The 26,287-nt window shown below is 40.2% G+C and overlaps 1 protein-coding gene and 1 pseudogene across 3 annotated transcripts in view; both read right to left on the reverse strand.

Annotated features, from left to right (window-relative positions):
- The window catches only part of BLOC1S6 (biogenesis of lysosomal organelles complex 1 subunit 6), a 137,885-nt gene that overhangs the window by 53,137 nt on the left and 58,461 nt on the right, over positions 1-26,287 (reverse strand). The gene's annotated exons all lie outside the window — the stretch shown is intronic.
- LOC122239473 lies at positions 17,960-19,728 on the reverse strand (annotated as a pseudogene).

Below are 26,287 nucleotides of genomic sequence, written 5' to 3' on the forward strand. Positions count from 1 at the left end.
TGTGAGGCCCAAAGTCTTGGAAGCCACAAGGTCAGGATGTTGAGCTCCAGGGCTTATAATGTGTAACTTTTTTTTTTTTATTATTACCTTCCTTGTCTCCAGCGCTTGTCTCTATCATTCCTCTTCAAGGACTTGGGACTCTGCCTCAGGGCATTCCTTCTATTGCTCTATTCTAACTCCTACCTAACATAATTACAATAAGTTGACCTTTACTTTAGAGGAAAATGTCCTGACCTACCCAGACCACTGGATCTCTAAAAACTGATGTTTTGGCCATTGAATCTTCAAAGGGCTTATCTCCCACTGACTGGAGCACAGGTGTCTTTCCAAGTTCACCAATATACTTGCGCCTTCTGGCTCATCTAGTCTAATGAAGTCATCCATAAATATAATAGACTAATGTGACATTCTGCATTTCCAGGTTGTCCAGGTCCTTTTGTACTATATTACATCTGAAGATAAAGTTAACATGGCCCTAGGACAACAACATAAATGTGTATTGCTGTATGCATCCCACAGGAATACAAACTGCTTCTTTATTTTCTTACCAGGATGGAAAAGAATGCATTCATCATATCAGAAGTCTGTACTTGAGACCATATTAATCTCCTCTGGCAAGGACTTTAGCAGACTTCACCCACTGAGCTCTGGATCTGAAAGCTGACTCTGATATGGAAACTGGGCAAGGAATCATGACTTTTTTGGGGGTGGCTGCTCTCAGCCTCCTGATCATCCATTCTTGATTTCTTATTTTACAGATTGAGCAATAGTCAAAACTCCTATTCGTTGTCCATTCATCTTGCTCCTAGACACACATCTCTTTGGAGGAAGAGGTTTGTTTGTTTGTTTATTAAGTTTTATTTACTTAAGTATTCTCTACACCCAACGTGGGGCTCAAACTCATGACCCCAAGATCAAGAGTCAAACACTCTTCTGACTCAGCCAGCCTGGCACCCCTAGACACACATCTTCCTAACTCCTTCATAACTCCACCCTTTTTTCTTATGATAATTGTCCCCACTTTGCTCCTGGTGGTTTTAGTCCTACCACTCAGCCTCTATGACTTTAGGATCCTATCATCCCCATGGTTCTCAGGTGGTTCAGTCTTATAATGATGGAGCTTAGTGCTGAAACCCTGTCCTGCAGAAGATAGTCACCATGGAGTTTCTCAATGATTCTGGTGCCCCTTTTACCAGCACATTCTTTACCACTTTAGTAAATGAGATATCATCTGGATTCTTCTGTAGAACATGGTGAACAAATGGGTTTTTCAGACTTATATAATATATCCACTTTAGAATGCACATTTCTCTGAGCCTTTTAATCCTCTACTGCTTCCAAAGCAGTTCTGAATTTTCTATTTCAGAATAGAAATTTTCTATTTTCTATTTTTCAAAGCTTCCTCAAAAAACCATTCCTGCAGCAAATTAACACTATTCCCCAGAGTATTAAATCCTGCTACAGAGATTGCTCTCATAACCATAAATTCTTCTTTATCCAATGTTTATACCTTACCTCCATTAATCTAACATCCTTAGATCCAGTCCCACTTACATTCTCCCAGCTCCTGCCAATATATGTTGGCTAGACCCTGCAGCTCCTTTAGCTATAGTCCATTCCTTCCCTGAACAGCTATGGAATGTGCTAGGTTATATTGTTACTTGACCCTAGTCATTAGTCTGATGGCCAGGAGGCGAGATGGGGGTTGATTATGGGGAGCAAGTACATGCTGTCTAACAGAGTGAAGACCTTGACATCATCTTCAAGTAGAGGAGGATAAGTGGTCTTCAGCTGGAAGAAATGGGTAACTTCTGCAGGCCCAGAGGGGCCAAGGGAATCCAAGGATTCCAGATTTTCAAGTTCATCAACCCAGATAAGATATCCCCATCCCAAGTTTCAGGGTCCCACTCCTTCCCATTCAAGACCCTAACCTTGGTGTAACAGACTTGGCATGGCTAAGAATTCACTCTTCTATGGGGTTGTGCTACTATTTATAAAGTCTTGGACCCAATCTTCAACTTTTGCTTCCATCTGGCTGCAGGATTTGAGAGTCTGCTTATATGCTGCCAGGAAAGTCCTCTGGCTTTTCATATTTCATCTTGAATTGGAAATTAATTGCCCTCAATATTTTGTTGCTTTTTTTTCTCCAATGCTTCAGTAGCATACAGCAAGAGCCATCAAATTCCATAGTCCTTATAATTACTACTTCTCCCAAACATTTCAAGGAACTGAGTTATTATACCTTGCATCCCTTCTACTAGAACCCTATCCCAGTTCTCCACCAGTGAAAGTTTTAAATAACTTTTTAAAAAACGTTTATTTATGATGTTTGAGAGACAGAGAGAGAGCACAAGCAGGGGAGGGCAGAGAGAAAGGGAGACACAGGCTCCAGGCTCCGAGCTGTCAGCACAGAGCCTGATGCAGGGCTCAAACCCACAAACCGCCAGATCATGACGCCTAACTTGCAGGTAGGAAGGTAGGCGCCCCTACCACCAGTGAAAGTTTTAGTAACTACACAGCTGCAGCATGCCAGGCACTCTCAGAACTTCACCTACTGCCAATGATAGATCCTCATTGCTGAAGTGGGCTTCATTGCTAGGACAGCTTGGCCACCAACATTCCTAGATGGGACTGCCTAGGAAATAGATTCTGCATTAGAGATTTGTATACAGGAGGCTTATGGGAAGGTACCTTCAGGAACAATACCTGTCAGGAAGTGAGGGAAGAGGGATTGGCTAGAAGGAGATGAGTTGAACTGTTTAAGAGTTGCATCAGAGGCTTCAATTGATCCTGCGAGTTGTCTCAAATAGAGGCATTGGCTGGACCTTTTATACCTGCAATTAATCATTGGATGCAGGTATCCCCTAGGAAGAGGTGTATAACTGGGCAAATTAGTGCCCTTCAGCAAGGACCTTAGCCGTGTATACCACCAGCTGTCAACATACCCAGCAGCTGGGAGAATTGGCACCTCTGTCCTGAAGGAGGGATCGAGAAGCACACCACAACATCTACTATAGTTAGTTTCTGCTCACAAGATTCACAAGCCAAGAGAAAGGAGAGATGTATTGAAGCAGTCCAAAAGAGATTAGACAACTATTATATTCTTAAGAGGATTTGCTTCTTAGATAGGAAATGCTGGGAAATGGGTTAATAATGAAAGAATAATTTTCATTTTGACATTACAAGTAAACTGAGGTCATTTCTGAATTCCTTGACATTCCTGATGACAGCTTTCCCTGAGTTTCTATTTGATCACTTCCCAGTTTCCTTCACAAACACCTTTTCTAACACCTAAAAATGTAGCCTATGTGTCCTCCTCAGTCCTCTGCTTTGCACTTCCTTTCTTGTCTATTTCACTTTTTTCCTTAAGTGCGAAGGACACCCAGATCTACGAATCCAGCTCTCACCTCACTTCTGAGCTCCAGACTGTATTCCTGCTACCTGCTGGCCATCCCTTCTATCTCACTTCAAATTCAACACATCAAAAACAAAATTCCTTTTTTTAAAGGTTTTTATTTATTCATTTATTTAATTAATCTCTACACCCAACATGGGGCTCAAGCTCACAACCCTGAGATCAAGAGTCACATGCTCTTTTGACCGAGCCAGCCAGGTACCCTTAAACAAAATTCCTTAATAGAACATTCAAGGGCCATCACAATCTGGTCCCCATCTAATTGGGCTATTGCTCCTCTACATTCACTGACATTCTGCCTTTTCTGCTGGTTAGTTTTGGGATATACATACAGTTCTTTCTGACTGGATACTCTGTTTAGCCTTTTCCATTTATCAGAATTCAGTTTGCTGTCCAAATTCCAAGTTGCATATCACTTGATTTAAGAAATCTTTCCTAACACTACCATTAGAATTAATCTCTTCCATGAGGCCTCATTTATACCTCCAATAAAAGGGCGCCTGGGTGCATCAGTTTGTTGAGCATCCAATTCCTGATTTTGGCTCAGATCATGATCCTAGGGTTGTGGGATCTAGCCCCATATTGGGCTCCATGCTAAGCATGGAGCTGGCTCAAGATTCTCTCGAAAGAAAGAAAGAAAGAAAGAAAGAAAGAAAGAAAGAAAGAAGAAAGAAAGAAAAGATTCTCTCCCTCTGCCCCTCCCCCCCATTTGCACACGCATGCTCTCTCTGTCTCTCTCTCTCTAAAATTAAAAAAAATTAAAAATATATATATCTCAAATAAAGAAGTTACAATTGTCTACCCTGTATTATGGTTATTGAATTTGTATCTGTCTTTCTACAAAGGTTGTGAACTCTCTTCAGGACTTGCACTATCAAGTAGTTTCACTCATCTTTACACATTTATTGCCAGTCTTTTGCCTAATGTAGGGTTTATTTTAGCTAGGGTACATATTCAGTTGCTGTGGCAAAGACCAAGGTAATAGTGGCTCAAACAAGATAGAAAAAAGTCTATCTCTCTCACACAGGGATGTAGGTTCCTTGTAGCTCGTAGCTCTGTCACCATTTGAGTGTCGGCCTCATGTGTATGTCTTAGAGAACCCCACTATATCCACATGTCAGGCAGTGGGATGGAGAAGGAGGGCTGGAGAGAAAGAACACACCTCCCATGGCGTGACCTGGAATTGCACATACACTTCCACTCAAGTCCCACTAGACAGAGCTCAGCCAAACTTAGCTGTGGGAGAGGTTGGGAGATGTAGTCTTTTACAGAACAGTCATGTACTCAGGTAGAACATTGGGAGGAAGGAGAAAATGGATGTTGGAGAGAAATTAGCAGTCTTGCCACAGAATCAATGAAAGCCTGCTTTAAAAGATAACATTAAAAAATATTTACTTCACTTGCAGAGATGTGCTAGCAGATTGGGAAAGAGGAAAGGTAAAAAAGAAAAAAAATAGGCATGATTGCTGAGTGGGAAAGAGAAGAAAAAGAATGAGAGAGAAGGTAGAGAATCAGAAACTCCTTTTGAGTTGACACTATCACTAGATGCCCCCGCTGACTGGAGTCCAGTTCTCTCTCAAAAAGATGGTCTTTCCTCCCTCAGCAAAGACTTCTTCAAAGCCACTTTGGCCATACAGTGGATTCACATGTCTGATTTGAGCCAGAAATAAGAAACAACTCAGACTGTCACAGCCAATAATAATTCCAAGTAACTAGATACCTCATCTATTAAGAGTTTCCTTTCTTTCAAATTACTATTTGCGAAAGCCTTCTAGAGTAGCTGTGTTTCCCCCTCTATTTAAGGGAGAAAGAGGACAGAGAATGGGAAGATGGACTCACAGCAAAGACTTTTAGGAAAAACTATTGTCTTTGCAGCTTATACTATATTCTCTGTATTAACCAAATTTAAAGACTAGATTTATTAGCGGGACTAGAAGATGTCCGATGTCCCTTCCATAATACATTCACTTCCCCTTAATTGTTTCTCTTCCTCCACCCCCTCTCTTAGCCCTAATTGTTATAAAAGTTATTTCTTAAAATCAGGCATACTCCCAAGCTGGAAACAACCCAAGTATCCAGCAGAAAAGAACAAATAAACAAACCAGAGTCTATTCACACAGTAGAATCCTAGGCAACAGCAAAAGGATCAAAGCATTGGTACACACAACATGGAATAATCTCAAAATCATTATGCTGAACAAAAGCAGACAGACACAAAGGAGTAAGTACACTTTGTATGATCCCATTTGCAATACGCTGTAGAACTGTCAAGACTAAGCCATAGTGATAGAAAGCAGAAAAGTAGTCACATGGACCTGATGGGAAGGGGGTTGACTAATGAGAGGCACAAGGAAACGTTTTGGCCTTTATTTTTTTTATTGTAGTTAAATGCATATAACATAAAGTTTACCACTTTTAAGTGTGCAATGTGTGGCATTAAGTACATTCACATTGTTGGGCAGCCTTCACTATCCTCATTTTCCCCAACTGAAACTCCATACCCGTTAAATACTATCTCCCCATCCCCCTCCCAGCCCCATATAACCACCATTCTACTTAAAAAAATTTTTTTTTAATGTTTCTTTTTGAGAGAGAGACAGAGAGAGAGAGACAGAGAGAGAGAGAGAGATTGACAGTGCAAGATTGACAGTGCAAGAGAGAGAGAGATTGAGCAGGTCGGAAAGGGAGATACAGAATTCAAAGCAGGCTACAGGCTCTGAGCTGTCATCACAGAGCCCTGTATGGGACTGGATCTCACAAATTGCGAGATGATGACCTGAGCCGAAGTCAGACACAACCGACTGAGCCACCCAGGCACCCCTCTACTTTTTATCTCTATGAATTTGACTGTTCCAGGTACCTCATTCAAATAGAATCATATGATATTCGTCCATCTGTGATTAGCTTATTTCACTTAGCAGAATGTCTTTCAAGTCCATCTGTGGTATAGCATGTGTCAGAATCTCCTTCACTTTTAAGGCTAAATAATATTCCATAGCATGTATAGTCCACATTTCGTTTGTCCACTCATCTGTTGATGGGCACTTGGGTTGCTTCCACCTTTTGGCTACGTGGATAATGCTACTATGGACACGGGTGTACAAATATCTGTTGGAGCCCCTGCTTTCACTTCTTTTGGGTGCACGCTCGGAAGTGGAATAGCTGGATCGTGTGGTAATTTTAATTTTTGGAGGAATTGCCATAACATTTTCTACAGCAGCTGCACCATCTTACATTCCCACCACCAATGCACAAGGGGTCCAATTTCTCCACATCCTCGGCAACACTTGTTTTGTGTTTTTTTAATAATAGCCATCCTAATGGATTAAAGTGGTATTGAATTGTGTTTTTTTATTTGAATTTCCCTAATGATGATGTTGAGCATCTTTTCATTTGTTTATTGTTTATAGATCTTCTTCAGAGAAATGTTTACTCAAGTCCTTTCTCCAAATTTTAATCAGTATGTTTTTGTTGTTGTTGTTCTTGGGTTGTAGGAGTTCTTTATATATTCTGGATACCAATCCCTTTTCAGATATAATTTGTAAATATTTTCTCCTATTCCATGGGTTGCTTTTTCATTGTTGATAGTGTGCTTTGATGCACAAAAGTTTTAAATTTGGAGGAAGTACAACTTACCTATTTTTCTTTAATTGCCTGTGCATTTGGTGTCATATCCAAGAAATCGTTGCCAAATCCAGTATCATGAAGTTTCTCCCCCTATGTTTTTATCTGAGTTTTATAGTTTTAGCTCTTATATTTAGGTCTTTGATCCATATTGACTTGATTTCTGTATATGATGTAAAATAAAGGTTCAATCTTATTTTTTTTTCATTTGGATATCCAGTTTTTCCAATACCACTTGTTAAAAAGACTGCCCTTTCCCCATTGAATGATCTTGATGCCCTTGAAAATCATTTGACCATTTTTGTGAGGGCTCATTTATGGGCTCTCTGTTTTAGTCCATTAGTCCATATGTCTGTGTTTATGCCAGAATAGTAGTTTAGATTACTATAGCTTTGTAGTAAGTTTTGAAATTGGGAATTGTGTGGCCTCCAACTTTGCTCTTGTTTTCCAAGATTGTTTTTGCCTAATCAGTGTCCTTGAGGTTCCATATGAATTTTAGGATGGATTTTTCTGTATCTGCAAAAAATGTAGAAATTTTGATAGGGCTTGCATTGAAACTATACATTACTTTGGGTCGTACTAACATATGAAATAAGGAAAATTTTGATGATAAAAAAGTTCTATGTCTTGATTGTGATGATACATGAGTGTATTATTTTTCAAAATTCACAGAGCTGGGGCACCTGGGTGGCTCAGTCAGTTGAACATCCAACTTTGGCTCAGATCACGATCTCATGGGTCATGAGTTCAAGCCCCACACTGGGCTCTCTGCTGTCAGCGCAGATCCTGTTTCCCTCTCTCTGCCCCTCCTCTGCTGTGCTCTCTCTCAAAAATATTCATTAAAAAGGAATTCACAGAACTATATGCTTAAAATGAGTATACCATATTGCACGTCAATTATACCTGAATAAATTGATTAAAAGCTTTTATTTATTTATTTTAAATGTTTATTTTGAAAGAGAGAGTGAGCAGGGGAGAGGTGGCAGGGGTGTGGAGGGAGAGAATCCCAAGCAGGCTCTGCCCTGTCAGCGCAGTACCGGCCGGGGGGGGAGGGGGGGGAGGGGTTCCATCCCAGGAACTGTGAGATCATGACCTGACCTGTACCCAAGTGACAAATGCCTAACGGACTGAGGCACCCAGGCTCCCCTTGATTAAAAACTTTTCAGATACTGTAGACTAGGTGCTGGAGAAATCTGTGCCAATGGACACAGAAAAGAAAAAAAGGCTCAAGATATTCTATTCTCTCTCTAGTCAAAGGATCTGGAAAGGAGTGGACCAAACACAGAAAGCTGAATTAGAAATGGTTGGCATACCAGGAGACTGAAGGGAAGACGTAGGACAATGAGAAGCAGTGACCGTACCTGTGGGCAATCTTGGACTTTTGAATAGGCAGGGGCTTTCATTCTATTCTTGCCCAACCTCACCTCACACATTCTTAGCTATTTGTATTTTATTATTGTTTTATTCCTTTGGTTCTTGAAGATTTCTTCATAAAATGAAAATAGCCTTGGGAAGCATTCAGCTTCCATCAGTTAACGTTTTAGTTACCAATTAAACCAGTGGGTAAAAGCAATGGGGTGTAGTAGTTAGTTTTATATGTCAATTTGGTTAGACTATAGCTCCCTAGTTACTCAATCAAACACTAATTTAAGTGTTACAGTGAAGGTATTTTGTAAATATGAATTAAATCCATAACCAGTTGATTTTATTTAAAAAAATTTAAGTTTTTTTATTTATTTTGAGAGAGAGAGCATACACACAAGCAGGGGAGGGGCAAATGGAAGGAGAGACAGAATCCCAAGCAGGCTCCACCCCATCAGCTCAGAACCTGATGTGGGTCTTGAACTCATGAACTATGAGATCATGACCTGAGCCGAGATCATGACCTTAGCCAAGATCCAGAGTCGGGTGTTTAACTGACTGCACCACCCAGGCACCCTATAATCAGTAGATTTTAAATAAGAGAGATTATTGTAGATAATCTGGGTGGGCCTGACTCAATAAGTTAAAGGGTTTTAAAAGAAAAACTGAGGTTCCTCTGAAGAAGAAATTCCTCTGTACAGAACAGCTTCAGCTGGTGCCCAGGAGTCTCAGTCTGCTCTTCTTAATGGCCTACCCTACCAGTGTGCCTTGCCAGACCACCACAGTCCTATAAACTAATTCCATGCATTAATGTCTTATTAGTTAGGGATAGGGGGATAGGCAGGGAGAGGCTTGCAGAAGGAATAAAGGTAGAGGAACAGCAAAGGGAGGGTTGACAGGGTAGTTGATTTGACAATTCTATCCCAGGCAGGGTGTATTTGGGGAAAGTAAAAGGCAAAAAAAAAAAAAAAAAACAAAAACCCAAAAACAAACAAACAAAAAAAACCCAGGAGCCAGAGGACACTGAGAGTTCAAAGTTAAGGAAGCAAGAAAGGTGGGGACACTGCACCAAAAAGTCACTCTTCTTCAGCAGCTTTAATTATTGCCAGCAGTGGGGGTGGAGAGGGAGTATTGACTTTCTGATGGAACCTTGAATCTGCAGATTGTATGAAAGTTATTCCTTGGAACACCACAAGTTCACATTTGCTACTTTGTGCATTCCTATTCCTTTGTGTAACCAGAGAGGTAAATGTATACCTTTGCAATTAATGCTTCCAAATCACCTGCAAAGTCAAATGTACCTGAAAAAAAAGAAAGGAAGGAAGGAAGGAAGAAAAAAAGAAAGAAATAAAAAAAGAAAGAAAGAAAAAGAGAAAGGAAAAAAAAGAAAAAAGAAAGATCAGAGGGAATTGAGTTTCTTCTATATCTAGAGTGTTTCCCCAAATACCATGGATAATTCTGGCAAATTTTCCAGAAACTAGTAGGTATTCTAAACTAAGTGCATATTTGAATAATTCAATAGGAAGAATATAATTCAGATAGGATGTTTGGATAAATACATACTTTAATAAGCAAGTTAGTAAAAAGATGGCAGTGTATATGAGTTTTGAAAGAATAAAATAACCCTTGACTATAGTACAATCTTCAAGGGACTTTAAGAAGGCAACTACATGCAAATGACAAAAATCAAGAATAAGCGAAAAGTCAGAGATCCAAAACTGGACAGACTTAAAATTATACCAAATATTAAAGGAATTAGCAATTGGATGAGAATTGTAAAAATTCACCTGGTAGGCTAGAATTTTTCACATAGAAATTACATGAAAAAGAAGTAAGTTAAAATAAATTAGAAAATCTTTGCTATAAAAAAATTTGGGGTTACTATTGAAACACGATAACATGGATGAATTTCAAAAACATTGTGTTTAATGAAAGGAGCCTGTACTAAACAATGTATACCGTGTTTACATAAAGTTCTAGAACAGGAAAGACTGATTTATGACATAAACTAATCAAAACAATGGCTAGTTATGGGGGATAAGGAAAGAGAATGACTGGAATGAACAAGATGAAACTTTCCAGCGCAATTATTAGTCATCAGGAAAATACATACAAAGTCAAGTTAGAACTACAATGAATTACTCCAACGAAAACTATGCACCAAGATAGGCATATAAATCAATGGAACAGAACTGAGAGTCCAGAAATAAGCCCACACATTAGTCGTCAATTGTTTTTCCACAAAATAGCCAAGACAATTCAATGAAAAGAATAGCCTTTTCAACAAATGATGCTGGGACATCTGGATATCCACAGGTAAAAGATGCAGTTTGGGTCCTCCCTTCACACCATACACAAAAATTAACTCAAAGTGGATTATAGATTTTTTAAAATGTTTATTTTGGGGGTGGGGAGGACATGAGTGGGGGAAGGGATGGAGAGAGATGGAGAGAGAGAGAGAGAATTCGTATGGAGCCCCAGTGCAGGGCTCAAACCAACAAACCATGAGATCATGATCTGAGCTGAAATAAAAACTCAGATGCTTAACCAACTGAGCCACCCAGGCATCTCGAATTATAAATTTATATGTAAAAGATAAAGCTACAGAACTCCTAACAGAAAAAATAGATGTAAATACTTGTAACTTTCGATTAGGCAATGATTTCTTAGCTCTAACACCAAAAACACAAACAAAAAAAGGAAAATAGGTAAATCAGAATTCAACAAAATTAAATGAAAAGAAACCCTGACAATACCCCATGTTGGTGAGGATTAGCAGTAACCTCTTATACTTTCCTAATGGAGGTATAAAATGGTATAAACTCTTTGGAAAGCTGGAGGTTTCTTACCAAGTTATACATGTAGCACTCCCATAACCTAGAAATTCTGTTAGGCATTTACCTAAAAGAAATGATGGATATCTATGAATATTATAAAATTCTTTTTGTGGAGAATGTTATTGACTCAGTAGCCCCAATTCAAGGAAAGCCCTCAGGAAGATGACAGCAAGGGATGTTCTGGTGCTGCTTATTTGGGGGAAGAATTAAAGCTAAGGGTCCCTCTTTGGAAATGTTTGTCCTTAACTACTCAGCTTAACTAACTCAAGATTGGTTAGTAAGCTTAAAAAAAAAAGAAAAAAGAAAGATATTTATTGAGCACTTAGTATATGACAGGCACTGTGTTATGTGGTTAATCTCATTTAGGTGCCACCAAAATCCTAGCAGTGAATACAACAGTAATATTTCCTTCATTTTACAAATGGAGTAACTAAAGAGAGTTTGCCCATGGTCACCCAGGTAAATTCATGATTATACATACCATGGCTAAAAGAAATGAATCTGTCTCTTTCATCTTTGGGTTACCAAAGTCCAGCACAAATTGATTATGTAAATGAATGAATGAATGAATGAACGAACTAGTGAATGGTAGAAGCACTTGACTGTCTGACTTCAGAGAATACACACTAGTGTCTCTATTCTACAGTAACTCTAACAGCCCTATTTTTAAGACACAATTTTTAATTTAAGGCTTTTTTTGTTTTGTTTTGCATATAGATACTATAGAGATATAGCTTTGACAAGCCAGTGAAATTTTTCTTTCAAAATTCTAGATGCTAGCAGGACCCCTGAAATTCACTTACTGAAAGTAAACAAAATGTAGTAATTACTTGAAGGAGTCAGTAGTAATTACTGTCACACTCCGTCAGCTGGGTTAATGTACATGCTGATAACAGAGGCATTTAAAATACCCTTATTAGTTAAGGTAAATAATGCCAGCTGCTCTAACAGATGCACCCTAGAATCTCCAAGTATTAACCAAAGTGTATTTCTCCTTCACCATACAGTCCTGTGGAGGTCAGAAGGTTGTGGGAGCTCTGCTCCTTCCACTGAATGGCTGTGCCTTCCTCTATTACTAGTATTTTTTATGGGGCAGGCTGGAAGGGCACATATCAGTTTGTTTACATTTTATTGGCCAGAACTCAGGGAGAAGGCCTCACCTAACTGCAAGCTGTTTGCCCCAGCCAAGAAAAGAGGACAAAGATAATGACATGGATACTAACAAGAAATGAGCAGTCTGTGTGGAAACACCCCAACCCCAGGGGTAGGGACCTCTCAAAATCCAACAAAAAAGGGATGTTAAGCCTACTATGACATCTGGAATATGCTGTTGCTGTTTAAAACAGACCAGTAGCTATTGACTTAATGAAAATATCAGATAAAATTAAAGTATAAAGGAGAAGAAAATAATAAGCATAAAGATATCACAACTAGGTAAAAATATATGTATATTTACTGTTAGTCAAAAGGATCAGAATGTTTTTATATCTGAAGTTCTGTCCAAAGGAAAAAAGAGAAGTAAAGGAAGATGAATTACTCCATAATGGTGCTTAATCTGCCCAAAAGCTGGGCTAAAATGGGGATAACAGGGGTCAGTTGTTCCTGTTCTGGCTAGCGAGTGCTGTGTAACAAACTACTGCAAAATAAAAGTATGGGTCATGAATTTAAGCATGACTCAGCTGGAGAAATCTGTTCCACGAAGCATCATGGAGGACAACTTGATATTCATCTGGCAGATGGAGTGGTCGGGGGCATCCAAGATGGCTTCACACACATGTCTAGTATTTTGGCTAGAAATCCAGGCTAAGTGGAAACTGTTAACTAGAGTGGCTATGTTGACATCAGACAAAATAGAATTTAAATTAAAAATTGTCACAGGAGACAAAGAAGGACATTATACAGTGAGAAAAGGGTCAATATACCACGAAGATAAAGCAATTTCAAGTATATATGCACTCAACATCAAAGCATCCAAATATATCAAGCAAACTGACAAAACTGAAGGGAGAAATAGACAGGAATACAATCACAGTAGGAGACTTTAATCCCCATTTTCAATAATGAACAGAACATCCAGATAGAAGATCACTATAAGTGAAAAACACTATAGAGCAAATGGACCTAACAGATACCTACTGAACATTCCAGCCAACAGCAGAAAAAAACATAATCTTCTCAAGGGCACATGGGTCTCTCTCCAGGTGAGATCACATGTCAGGTCACAAAACAAGTCTTAACAAATTAAGAAGACTGAAACCATACCAAGTATCTTTTCTTTTCTTTTTTTTTTTTTAATTTTTTTTTTTTTAACGTTTATTTATTTTTGAGACAGAGAGAGACAGAGCATGAACGGGGGAGGGTCAGAGAGAGGGAGGCACAGAATCTGAAACAGGCTCCAGGCTCCGAGCTGTCAGCACAGAGCCCGACGCGGGGCTCGAACTCACGGACCGCGAGATTGTGACCTGAGCCGAAGTCGGCCGCTTAACCGACTGAGCCACCCGGGTGCCCCCCAAGTATCTTTTCTAATCACAATAGAATAAAACTGGAAATCAACAGCAAAAGGAAAATTGGGAAATTCACAAATATGTGGAAGTTAAACAACTTTTAAGCAACCACTGGTTCAAAGAATAAGTCAAAAGGGAAATTAGAAAATACCTCAAGACAAAGAAAAATAAAAACCCAACCTACCAAAACTTAAGGGATGCAGCAAAAGCAGTGCTGAGAGGGAAGTTGATAGCAATAAATGCCTATATTAAAAAAGAAGAAAAATCTCAAGTAAGTAATTTGTAGCACAAAGAGCCGAAAAAAGAAAAAGGTTAAGCCCAAATTTAGCAAAAGTCTGGAAACAGCAAAAATTAGAGCAGAAATAAATAAAAAAAAAGAAATGGGGAAAAATCAACAAAATTAACAGTAGATATTTTGAAATGAAAAACGAAATTGACAAGCCCTTTCACTAAGTAATGTAACAAAGAAAGACTCAAATAAAATCCGAAATGAGAGGCAAAATAACAACTGAAAGCACAGAAATAGAAAAGATTATGAGACTATTAAGAAAAATTATATGCCAATGAATTGGACAACTTAGAAGTAATGAATAAATTCCTAGAAACATCTAATCTTCCAAAACAAAATCAGAAAGAAATAGAAAATTTGAACAGACTAATTACTAGCAATGAGATTGAATCAGTAATCAAAACTCTCAGCAGGGGTGCCTGGGTAGCTCAGTCAGTTAAGCATCTGACTCTCCATTTTGGCTTTTTTAAAAAAAATGTTCATTTATTTATTTACTTTGAGAAAGAGAGAAAGAGAGCATGAGCAGTGGTGGGGGGGGGGGGTGCAGAGAGAGAAAGAGAGAGAGAGAATCCCAAGCAGGCTCCATGCTGTTAGTGCAGAGCCTGATATGGGGCTTGAACTCACCAACTGCCAGATCATGACCTGAGCCAGAATCAAGAGTCAGACACTTAATTGACTGAGCCACCCAGGCACCCCAAAAAAATTCTAAAAAGAAAAACTCCCAACAAAGAAGACAAAAAAAAGCTCCCAACAAACAAAAGTCCAGGACCAGATAGCTTCACAGGTGAATTCTATCAAACATTTAAAGAAGAGTCAATACCTACTCTTCTCAAACTATTGCAAAAAACAAAAGATAAAGAAAAGCTTCCAAATTCATTCTATGTGACCAGCATTACCCTGATACCAAAAGACATTACAAAAAAAGAAAGCTACAGGCCAATATCTCTCGTGAACATAGATGTAAAAATCCTCAACAAAATATTAGCAAACTGAATCCACCAGTACTTCTTTCTTTAAGTTTATTTATTAATTTTGAGACAGAGAGTGTGTGCACACAAAGGGGGGGAGGGGAGAGGAAGGGGGTGGGGCAGAGAGAGAGAGAGAGTGAGAATCCCAAGCAGGCTCTGTGCTATCAGCGCAGAGCCCTATCTCAACCAACTGAGCCACCCAGTTGCCCCTGAATCCAACAGTACTTAAAATAAAATCATTCACCATCATCAAGTGGGATTTATTCCAGGGATGTAAGGGTGGTTCAATACTTGCAAATCGATCAATGTGATACATCGCATTAACAAGAGAAAGGATAAAAACCATACAATTATCTCAATAGATGCAGAAAAACCATTTGTTAAAAAAAGCAAAGTACAACGTCCACCCATGATAAAAACTCTCAACAAAGTAGGGCTAGAGGGAGCATACATCAACATACTAAAGACCATATATGAAAACCTCAAAGCTAACATCATACTCAATGGTGGAAAATCGAGAGTTTTTCCTCCAAGACAAGGATGTCCACTCTCACCACTTTGATTCAACCTAGTACTGGAAGTTCTAGCCAGAGCAATCAGCTGTAATTAAGCCAGGCATTCCTCTTTATGCTGCTCACTTTCACCCAGGACAGTATGTGAATGCCACAGTAAAAACTATTGGTGAAGGCTTCAAGGCGCCATGAAAAGATGGGGATTTGAAGACCAGCCTGCTACTTACCATTAAATGAAAATCCACAGGAGACTTGGAGCTCTTTCAAACAAGAATGCTTCCATTCTGGCCTGGAACTAAAACAGGCTGGACAAATGGGAAGCATAGATGGACAGCATATGGACCCTAAGTGTGGACACAACACACAATATAATCTATGTAAATGACTCTCAGGACATAACAACAGCTCAGTGACTATCAGAGATTCTAAACTGTCTTCATCTAAGTATTTCTGTAAAAATCTACCATTTCTGGGGTGCCTGGGTGGCTCAGTCAGTTATGTGCCCGACTTCAGCTCAGGTCATAATCTCACAGTTCGAGTTTGATCCCCGCGTTGGGCTCTGTGCTGACAGCTCAGAGCCTGGAGCCTGCTTTGGATTCTGTGTCTTCCTCTCTCTCTGCCCCTCCTCCACTCGTACTCTGTGTGGAGTACTATAGTACTCTCTCTCAAAAATAAATAAACATTAAAAAGATTAAAAAATAAAAAGCTACCATTCCCTATATATTTTCCTGATGGAGATAAAGAGGATCAACCAGAAAATTTGTATGATGAAAACATGCACCGACTTATATTCTCCTTTCTTAGCCACAATACCACACTTGTTATTTCCATCAAGAGCATTGATATATCAGCTGTCCTCCAACTGAGTTTTGTTAGAAAAATTACCACTCAGATTAAATACATTGGATATGACAAATTTTGCAGTTTGCTGGCAGTTTGCTGACAGTTTGCATTTTAGCAAAACCTCTGTAACATTTCCCAAGTTATCTTAAGTGTTTATAAATTTAACTTCTTTTATTAAAAGCAATGATGATGAAGCACCTGGGTGGCTCAGTCAGTTGAGCATCTGACTCTTTTGATTTTGGCTTGAGTCATGATCCCAGGGTCGTGAGATCAAGCCCTATGTCAGGCTCAATCCCTATGAGAGGGATTCTCTCTCTCCTCTTTCTGCCACTCCTCCATCCACACTCTCTCTCTTTCTCTCTCAAAATAAATAAATAAATGAACATTTTAAAAAATGAGTAAGTTCTAGAGAACTGCCATACAACACTGTACCTATAGTCAACAATAATATATCAACACTTAAAAAGTTGTTAGGAGGGTAGGGGCAACTAGGTGGCTCAGCTGGTTAAACATCTGACTTTGGCTCAGGCCATGATCTCACTGTTCATGAGTTCAAGCCCTGTGTCAGGCTCTGTGCTGAGAACTCAAAGCCTGGAGCCTGCTTCAGATTCTGTGTCTCCCTCTCTCTCTGCCCCTCCCCTGCTCACACTCTGTGTGTTTGTGTGTGTGTGTGTGTGTGTGTGTGTGTGTGTGTGTCTCTCAAAAATAAACATTAAAAAAAATCACAAAATATTTGTTAGGAGGGTAAATCTTATGTTAACTGTTCTTTCCACGATAAAGTAAAATACAAAAAAAATTGAATCACCAAAAGGATTCTTTGTGTGTGTGTGTGTGTGTGTGTGTGTGTGTGTGTGTGTGCGCGTGCGCGCAAAACTATTGTATTTACAAAAATGGCACAAAAGTGAATTCAACAGTCGATGCACATGAGTATTTTATTCATCTCTTTAACAAAAGATATTCTAACACTATAGAACTGAATAAGAACAGCAGCTGTTAAGCACTAGAGTCATATAAGTTACACCAGATCAGGCAAATATTGCCCAAGTAAAATTCTATTGTTAGAGCTGAAACAAGTTTAAGGACATTCAAGTTCAAGCACAGAGATACAAATCTTTCAGAGCCCCATCTATTTTTGTTTGAAGAATGTGACCTTTCTTCCAACTTGTGGTCTTAAACTTCTGTTTTACAAAATCTAAAAGGAGGGGTGCCTGGGTGGCTCAGTCAGTTAAGTGTCTGACTTCGGCTCAGGTCATGATCTCACAGTTTGTGAGTTCAAGCCCCGCCAGGGGCTCTGTGCTGCCAGCTCAGAGCCTGGAACCTGCTTCAGACTCTGTGTCTCCCTCTCTCTCTGCCCCTCCCCTGCTCATGCTCTGTCTCTCAATAATAAATAAACATTAAAAAAAAATTTTTTTAAATCCAAAAGGAAAATGCAAAAGAAATTAATACAATAGAGGTTATTTTATTTTATTTTTTTTAATGTTTATTTTTTGAGAGAGAGAGAAAAAAAAAAAATGGGTGGGGAGGGGCAGAGAGAGAGAGGGAGATACAGAATCCGAAGTAGGCTCCAGGCTCTGAGCTGTCAGCACAGACCCCGATGCGGGGCTTGAACTCAGGAGCTATGAGATCATAACCTGAGCTGAAGTCGGAGGCTTAACCTACTGAGCCACCTAGACACCCCATGGTTATTTTAAACAAGAGTAACATACAGAGCTGAAATAAGATGAATTAAAGAAAGCCAAAACATTACAATCATAAAACTTGCTTGTTACTTGTTGGAACCAGTCCTACACTAGAAGTTAGGTAATATATACAATTATTTTCAAGCAGATTACTTTATGTTGCTCAAACACGTTCTCTTTATCAGCGCACTGTTAAACTAATCAAAAACTCTCCACGCGTATATTTCCTTACAATAGCAGCACACACTACTGCTACCTGCAAAGCTCTCATTCTCAAATGACTTACTGAATGAAAGGAAATGAAAAGCAGAGAAAGAACAAGGAGAAATAATGAGAATTAGAAGATTCATGCAGTTCAGCTCTTTTAATCAGCCAGCCAGCTTGCTGGCAGCAAGGATGGTTTCTGTGGAGGAAGTTTCTGTGGAGTGGGAATCCGGGTCATCAGTGACTTGTCTTAGTCAGAGCTGCAGTAGGAAGCTGCTTCCTCTTCAGTTGTGTTTTAGCCAGGTTGTAATCCCTGGCATCAAAGCATTTTTGCCCTTTCTGCAATCGTTTCCTTAAGAAATCTAAACCTCCAGGCTTTTGTCCCAGATGATGATACCTTGGTTTTAATTTTGCTTCCTCGGCTTTCTCTGGACTCGTCACTTTATCTTCCATTGCCTTCTACTCCTCCGTGGAGGCTGCCTTGGGGACCTCCATGGACATACTGCTTCCTCTTCCCCTGCTTCTCTTCATCAGAAGGATTCTATCAAGTATCAGGGTTAAAGACTCCAAGTCCAGGCCTCTACAGTGTGGGATACATACCTTGTTATGAGATACTGGATTTGGAGATTTAAACCCCACACACCCTTGGTCAAAACCAAGCAAAGGAAGGAAATGTAACAATACAAAAAAAAAAACAAACAAACCATGAATCAGACTTGGTCAGCTCTGTGGTGACATTAAGGCCTGAGAGTGGAATAATGCAATTCACAAACTTCTCTTTTGTAACAATATTTAGGAACAGTGAATGTCTTCACTGTAAATCAAGTGTAAGATCCTGACACTTATATGTAACACAGTGCAATCACATTTGGCTGTTCTGTGACAAAGAGGAAAAGAGGGAACTCTCAGAATCGCTGTAGCTTTGAACCTGCAAAATATTCTGCACATTTTCATATTCAGTACATGCCCCTCAAAAAAAAATCAAGCCATATATAGAAGTGAATGCAGTGAATCATCAGAATCCTCCTCTCCTCCTCACCCCTCATCCCTACACTTTGGCATCACTTTGATATGTATCCTTCCTGTTTGTATGCACATATACCTACACGCAGTATATACATGATTAGGTATTATCCTAACCACATCATTCTTGATTTGCCTTTCCTACTTAAAATTTCTATTGGCTACATAGTATTACATATGACAATTTCAGCAATCACTCATTGAGGGGATACGTTTCATTGTATTTCACTTCTTTTTTCTATTTTTAAACTATTATTTTTAATCTATACAAGTAAAACTTGCCCATATTTTTAAAAATTCAGACCATATAGATGTGTGTAAAATGAAAAACAAAAACATCTCCTACCTCCCATCCCCACCAACCACATCACTGCCACACCCATTACTCAGAGGTTTTTTATCAATACTTTCTGTTTTTTGGGTTTTTAAATTTTTTTTAACATTTATTTATTTTTGAGAGAAAGAGACACAGTGTGAGCAGGAGAGGGGGAGAGAGAAAGAGAGACACACAATCCAAAACAGGCTCCAGGCTCTGAGCTGTCAGCACAGAGCCCGAAATGGGGCTCAAACTCTCGAGCAGTGAGATCATGACCTGAGCTGAAGTCAGATGCTTAACCCACTGAGCCACCCAGGGGCCCCAATAGTTTCTGTTTTAAATTCTACTACTGTTTACCACCAAAACTATATGTAATATATTTACACCTTTTTTTCTTGATTTATCAACTATAGATATTAGTTATTAACTCCTCATAATGAAAAATTAGGACTGTTTTATTTAAATTTGTAAATTCAGGGGTGCCTGGGTGGCTCAGTCAGTTAAGCATCCGACTTTTGATTTTGGCTCAGGCCATGATCTCATGGTTGGTCCTGGAATCAAGCCCTGAGTCGGGCTCCACACTGATTGTCGAGCCTGTTTGGGATTCTCTCTCTCTGCCCCTCCCCTGCTCTTTTTCTCTCAAAATAAATAAATAAACATTTTTAAAAAATTAGTAAATTCAACACATGGATGAAAATGAAATACAGCATTTAGCTATTGGATAAATCCAACCTGCTGCTAATAACGAATCATCTTTTGCGGTAACACAACCTGGTTGCTACAAATACTAGTTTAATTTGAGAAATACAGTAGTTTAGTAATAACTTGGATTTAGACACCGATAAACTCCTTCAGGGGACGGGAACACCTCAGTTCACATCATGGTCCTGCTGCAGATTAACTCTGTGACTGTAAACACATTGCTTCACCTCACAGTGCCCTAGTTCCCTATCTCTTCAGGTAGGAATGATAACTATATCTCACAGATCTGAATAAGAATCAAATTAAATAAATTGTGCCTTTGAAAATGAGGCATCCTTAGTGCCTTTCCCTTTAGCCATCTGTGCCATTCCTGGAGCTGGTGCCCGGCAAACAAGGCAGAGCCCGGCAGATAGGTCAGGCCGCGAGGTCAGGAATCCTCCCTGTGCCCATGCCTTACTGCTTCTCAGGTTTCAAGCCCCTAAGAGATCTGATGGGAGGGGGGTGCCAGCAGGAGTGGAAACTGAACCAGCATTTGAGTTAGCAGGGTCTCTCATGTACCCCAAGAATGGGCAGTCCTAAAGCAAAACTAGAAGCTGCAAGCGGGAGAGATAGATGCCTGTTGCCAGGGGTGGTAGCAATAGAGGCACCAATCCCCTCAGCCTGGAGCAGGATTTAAGTATCTGACAGGGGACAGGGAGTGCGACGGGAGCAGCCATGGATGTAGGAATCAGATTTCTAAGTTTCTGAGATAGTCCCAGGAATTAGGTCCCGGGACATGAGAGCAGAAGGGGAGAGAGGAGCGCCTGGTTGCAGACAGGAATATGTCATTGCCCTGGGTGACCCAACAGTCTTACATCGACTTAGCTCTCCACCTTGGCTTCCTCATTAACTTAACTTGCACGAGGTAACCTGACGATTTTGTATTTCTTTCTGTAAATTATTGTCATTTCCTTTATTGTTTTAATTTTCATGTTAAGAAAAATTTCAAACACACAGAAGTAGGGAAATAATATAATTAGTATATAACATATATAATGTACAAAGAGTATAAAATACCCATTAACCAAATTCAATCATTATTATCAAGATTTTCCCACACCTGCTTCACTTAAAAAATTTTTTAAATGTTTATTTATTTTTGAGAGAGAGAGAGTGAGTATGAGCAGGGGAGGGGCAGAGAGAGAGGGAGATACAGAATCTGAAGCAGGCTGCAGGCTCTGAGCTGTCAGTACAGAGCCTGATGCAGGGCTTGAACCCACAAACTGTGAGACCATGACCTGAATGGAAGTCAGACACTTAACTGACTGAGCCACCCAGGTGCCCCAAAACTAAAATATTTTAAAGCAGATAGATAGACCCAAGTCACTTCATCCCTACTCATTTCAGTATGGATCTCTAAAACATATGTACACTTTCCTACACACCCTCAATATTCTGCTTTGTATTTATTACTTTCTGTGAGCTAGTTAATAGGAGATGAATATATTCTCAGGGTGTCGACAAAATCAAGTTTCTGACTCTGATGCACAGCGAACGCACTGAGGTGGATGTGCCTGTAAGGACTCTTCTGGTCACCAGGATCCCTTTGTGTGAGCATGGTCTGAACTACAACAATCCAGGCGCTCTCACTTCTCATGTGCGTACACACGCACACACTGTGCATACACACACACACACACACACACACACACAAAACTAAAGCAGAAATGAAGTAAGCGCCTTCTACACAGTGAAACAGGCTGTCACTGCAGCAATTCTGGTAGGCCATCAAGATAAATGGGGATTCTACCCAGACAGAGAACACCAATGCAAAGGTATCATCTATGCTGGCTTGGGAAAGAGAAAACAAGAACGTCAGAGAGCTAGGAAAGTACTGGCTGTTGGAAAGGGAACCGAAAACCATAAGCCACACTAACAGAAGCAGTATGTCATGCCAGAGCGAAATTCTGCTGGTTCCACCTTATCACTTCTATCCTGGTGTGTGAGAATCTCATTAATCTTCCCTTGCCTTCCTCGCCATACCCACTGACCTCCTCCTGACCCATGGGTCCCCAAGGCAGTGATTTCATAGGCAGTTCTTCTCTTTCCCATCCTTTCTCTCCATCTTCCCTCCTCTCCAGATGCCTCTTTTATTAACTACCCAGTGCCTTAATTTTATTATTTCTTTCTTTCTTTCTTTCTTTAATTTTATTTGAGAGAGAGAGAGAAAAAGTGCGCACATGTGTGTAAGTGGGGGAGGGGCAGAGAGAGGGAAGAGAATTCCAGGCAGCCCCACGCTGTCAGTGCAGAGCCTGACACAGGGCTCAACTTCACAAACTGTGAGATCATGACTTGAGCCGAAATCAAGACTCAGAAGCTTGAACGACTGAGCCACCCAGGTGCACCCCCCACCCCCAAAGTCTTCATTTTAAACTAATTTTAAGCACTAAAGACACATTTCTTTGGCCTAAGACACATTCAACACATAGCACAGTGTCTGGTATACAATCTCTGCTATGATCTGAATGTGTGTGTCCCCCAAAAGTCACCAGTTGGAATCCTAATGCCGAAGTGATGATGTTAGAAGATGGAGACTTTGGGAGGTGATTACGACACAAGGATGGAGCCCTCATGAATGGGATTCATGTTCTTACAAAGGAGGTCCCACAGACCTCCCTACCCTTCCTACTCTGTGAGGACACAGTGAAAAAGCAATGGCTATGAATCGGGAAGAGGGTCCTCACCAGAAGATGACCCTGCTAGTGCCTTCATCTTGGACTTTTTTTTGTTTGTTTATTTATTTATTTTGAGAGAGAGAGAGAGAGAGAGCAAGCAGGGGAGGGGCAGAGAGAGAGAATCCCAAGCAGGCTCTGCACTGTCAGCATAGAGCCTGACATGGGGCTTGAACCCACGAACTGTGAGGTCATGACCTGAGCTGAAACCAGGAGTCAGATGGTCAACTGACTGAGCCACCCAGGTGCCCCTTGATCTAGGACTTCTAAGCCTCCAGAACTGTGAGAAGTAGATTTCTGCTGTTTCTATGACACCCAGCCTGTGGTATTTTGTTATAGCAGCCCAAACGGAGTGAGATAGCCTGTTGAGAAATATTGGTTAGGGGCACCTGGGTGGCTCAGTAGGTTAAGTGTCTAGTTCAAGCCCCACATCCGACTCTGTGCCAATGGTGGGGAGCCTGCTTGAGATTCTGTCTCCCTCTCTCTCTCTGCCCCTCCTGCTTGCTCTCTCTCTCTCTCAAAAACAAACAAACAAACAAACTTAAAAAAATAGACATATTGGTTGGATGGATGGATGATGAGTGGTTTTAAGCGAAAGGGTAATACTTTAAAACCCACATGAGTTCTGATGGAACTTTGCTATGACACTGAGGATCCATTAGCCAAAATGGGCAACTAGTCATCATAGCTGGCTGTTCACTCGGGAGGTTACAAGAGTGAAAATGTGATACACGTGCCCTTCCCAGCACCACCAGCTACCAAGCATAAGAAGGGAAGAAAATGTCAGGATGGAAAGATGATGGGCACTGGGCTGGGGGAAACCTGAATGCAAACCTTGAGTCCACCATCTTCTAATAACGTGGCTTTCAATAAATTATTTAAAAGAGTTCATTTATCCTTGGGTGCCTGCGTTGTTCAGTAGGTTAAGTATCCGGCTGTTGAATCTGGCTCGGGTCATGATCTCAGGGTCATGGGACAGAGCCCCGCATGGGGCTCTGTGCTGGGCATACAGTCTGCTTGAGAGTCTCTCTCTCTCTCTCTCTCTCTCTCTCTCTCTGTCTCTCTCTCTCTTGTGTTCCTGCCCCTCCCCCTACTCTGCTCTCATACACACACACACTCTCTCTCAAAAAAAATTTCATTTATCCCATGTATAAAATGGGGATAATAGTATCCACTATGCAAGGCTGTTATAAGGATTAAATTAAATGATGTATTTAATTAAAGTTCCTAGCACAGTGCTTAACACATTTTGGGCTCAAAATCTTGTAATTTTTATGACATGATAATTATTATCATTAAGAAATCTCTGGAGAGAACCTAGGAAGTTATGGTTTATTTGTGAAATAGGCATGGTAAACACTTAAAGTTAACTTTAGACAAAGATGGTCAAATGGTATCTGTAAAAAGAAAAATTAATTTACTTAATTTTTGAGGAAGTAAATAGTGTGTAGGTAAAAGGGAAATGCTTTATATTTTCTACCTTAACACCTTAAAAAACCTTTGACAGATTTCCAAAGGAGAGGCTGAAATAAAAGTCACATAAGATTGGAATGTTTTGTGAGGCCATAAGGAACTAAGCAAACATAAGCAAACATAAGGAAGCAAAAACAATGGGTGCAGCCTGTTGATTCCAGCCAGGGGAGGGAACTAGAGGGCCCAAGTGACAGGTCTTAGAAAGGCAGCAGATATATGAAGGGTGTACTCATCATATTTCTAATTCTGAGTTTCTCAAAGGAAACAGTGCAGTTCTCTTCAGGCAGGTGGAGTCCTATGCACTTGGGATATCTGAGCAAGTGGTAGTTGGACATCAGACAACCATAGAGTTGACAGCAATGAGAGGAAGTGGGGAAGGAGCCTAACATTAATCTAACAGTGACTGGAGCAAGCCATGTGCCAGTTACATCTTCTCATTTAAGTCACCACAACCCACTGATAGTAACTATTGTCTCCATTTGACAGAGAAGGAAACTGAAGCTCAAAGAGATCTTAAAATTCAAGGTCTCTCTGCTAGTAAGGGGAGGGAGCTATTATAGACAACAATGCCCAGCCAATAAGCTGAGGTCTGCTGTGGATCTGGTTCCTCTGTTCAACAAATGCTTTATTGAGCACCTACTGCGTGCCAGGCACAGGGTCAGGTGCAGGAGATATGAGCAAAGATAGACAGCCCCCAGTCTCATGGAGCATAAAGCCTAACAAGGGAGTGAGAAGCAGCCACTAGTCAAATAATGCCACTAATGAAGATAAATTTACAAAGTGAGACATGAACATATGTAACAAATGGACTTGTCTAGACTTGGGGTGGGATGGATGCCATGGGGGAGAGTGGCTCTAGACTTTATCTAGAATTGAGTAGGTAAAGGAGTGCTGAAAAAAACCATGCCATATAAGGCAACTGCAATTACAATGTATATCACTTATATGTATAAGTGATCAGGAGGAGGGAATGAGCAGTGAAATCTCGAACAACACTTCTAACTAGTGATGAGTCTAGATCATGGCCAGCAAACTACAGCCCACAAGCCAAATCCAGCCTACACCTATTTTTGTGCATCCCTTGAGCTAAGAATGGCTTCTCCATTTTTAAATGGTTGAACAAAATCAAAAGAAGACTAATATTTTGTGGCAGGTGAAAAGTATACGAAATTCACATTTCAGTGTCCAGTGTTTTATGGGAACATAGCCATACTCATTTGCTTATTATCACCTACGGCTGCTTTCACAAGGGCAGAAATGAGCAAATTCGACCAGCACCAAGGTATTGCTGCAAACCGGAAATTATTTATTATCTGGCCCTTTATAGAAAAAGTTTGCCAATCCTTGGGCTAGTCAGAAGAGCCTATAAATCTGACTCTGTGGTCAGACAACTGACAAGTGAGCTTTAGTGGGAACAAGTGCAAAGTAATGCACTTTGGGATAAAAATATCCCGACTATTTATAAAATGAAGACAGGGCTCTGAGCTGCGAGGTCACAATTCAGAACTAAGCACAACTGGGAGAACTAAAGGCAGTAACAGTAATACTAAGTGATAAAAATCAGCACACCATGGATGGAGGTGGTTATCTGAAGACTTTACCAGATGGGGGCCTGGGGAATGATTTCAGAAAGACTAAACTAAAATTGAACCAAGAAGAAAGGCTATATTATTTTCACTTTCGCTCGAAAGTTATATATAGATATCAACAGTCTGCATGGAATCTGGGGGGGGGGGGGAATTAGTAATAAAGAATTAGAATTTATGCTGTATACACAGGACTAATCAGGGGTGGGTTATCATCTAGACTTTGTCTTATCCAATTC

The sequence above is a fragment of the Panthera tigris genome, chromosome B3 (genome assembly GCF_018350195.1).
Source record: "Panthera tigris isolate Pti1 chromosome B3, P.tigris_Pti1_mat1.1, whole genome shotgun sequence".
Taxonomy (NCBI): domain Eukaryota; kingdom Metazoa; phylum Chordata; class Mammalia; order Carnivora; family Felidae; genus Panthera; species Panthera tigris.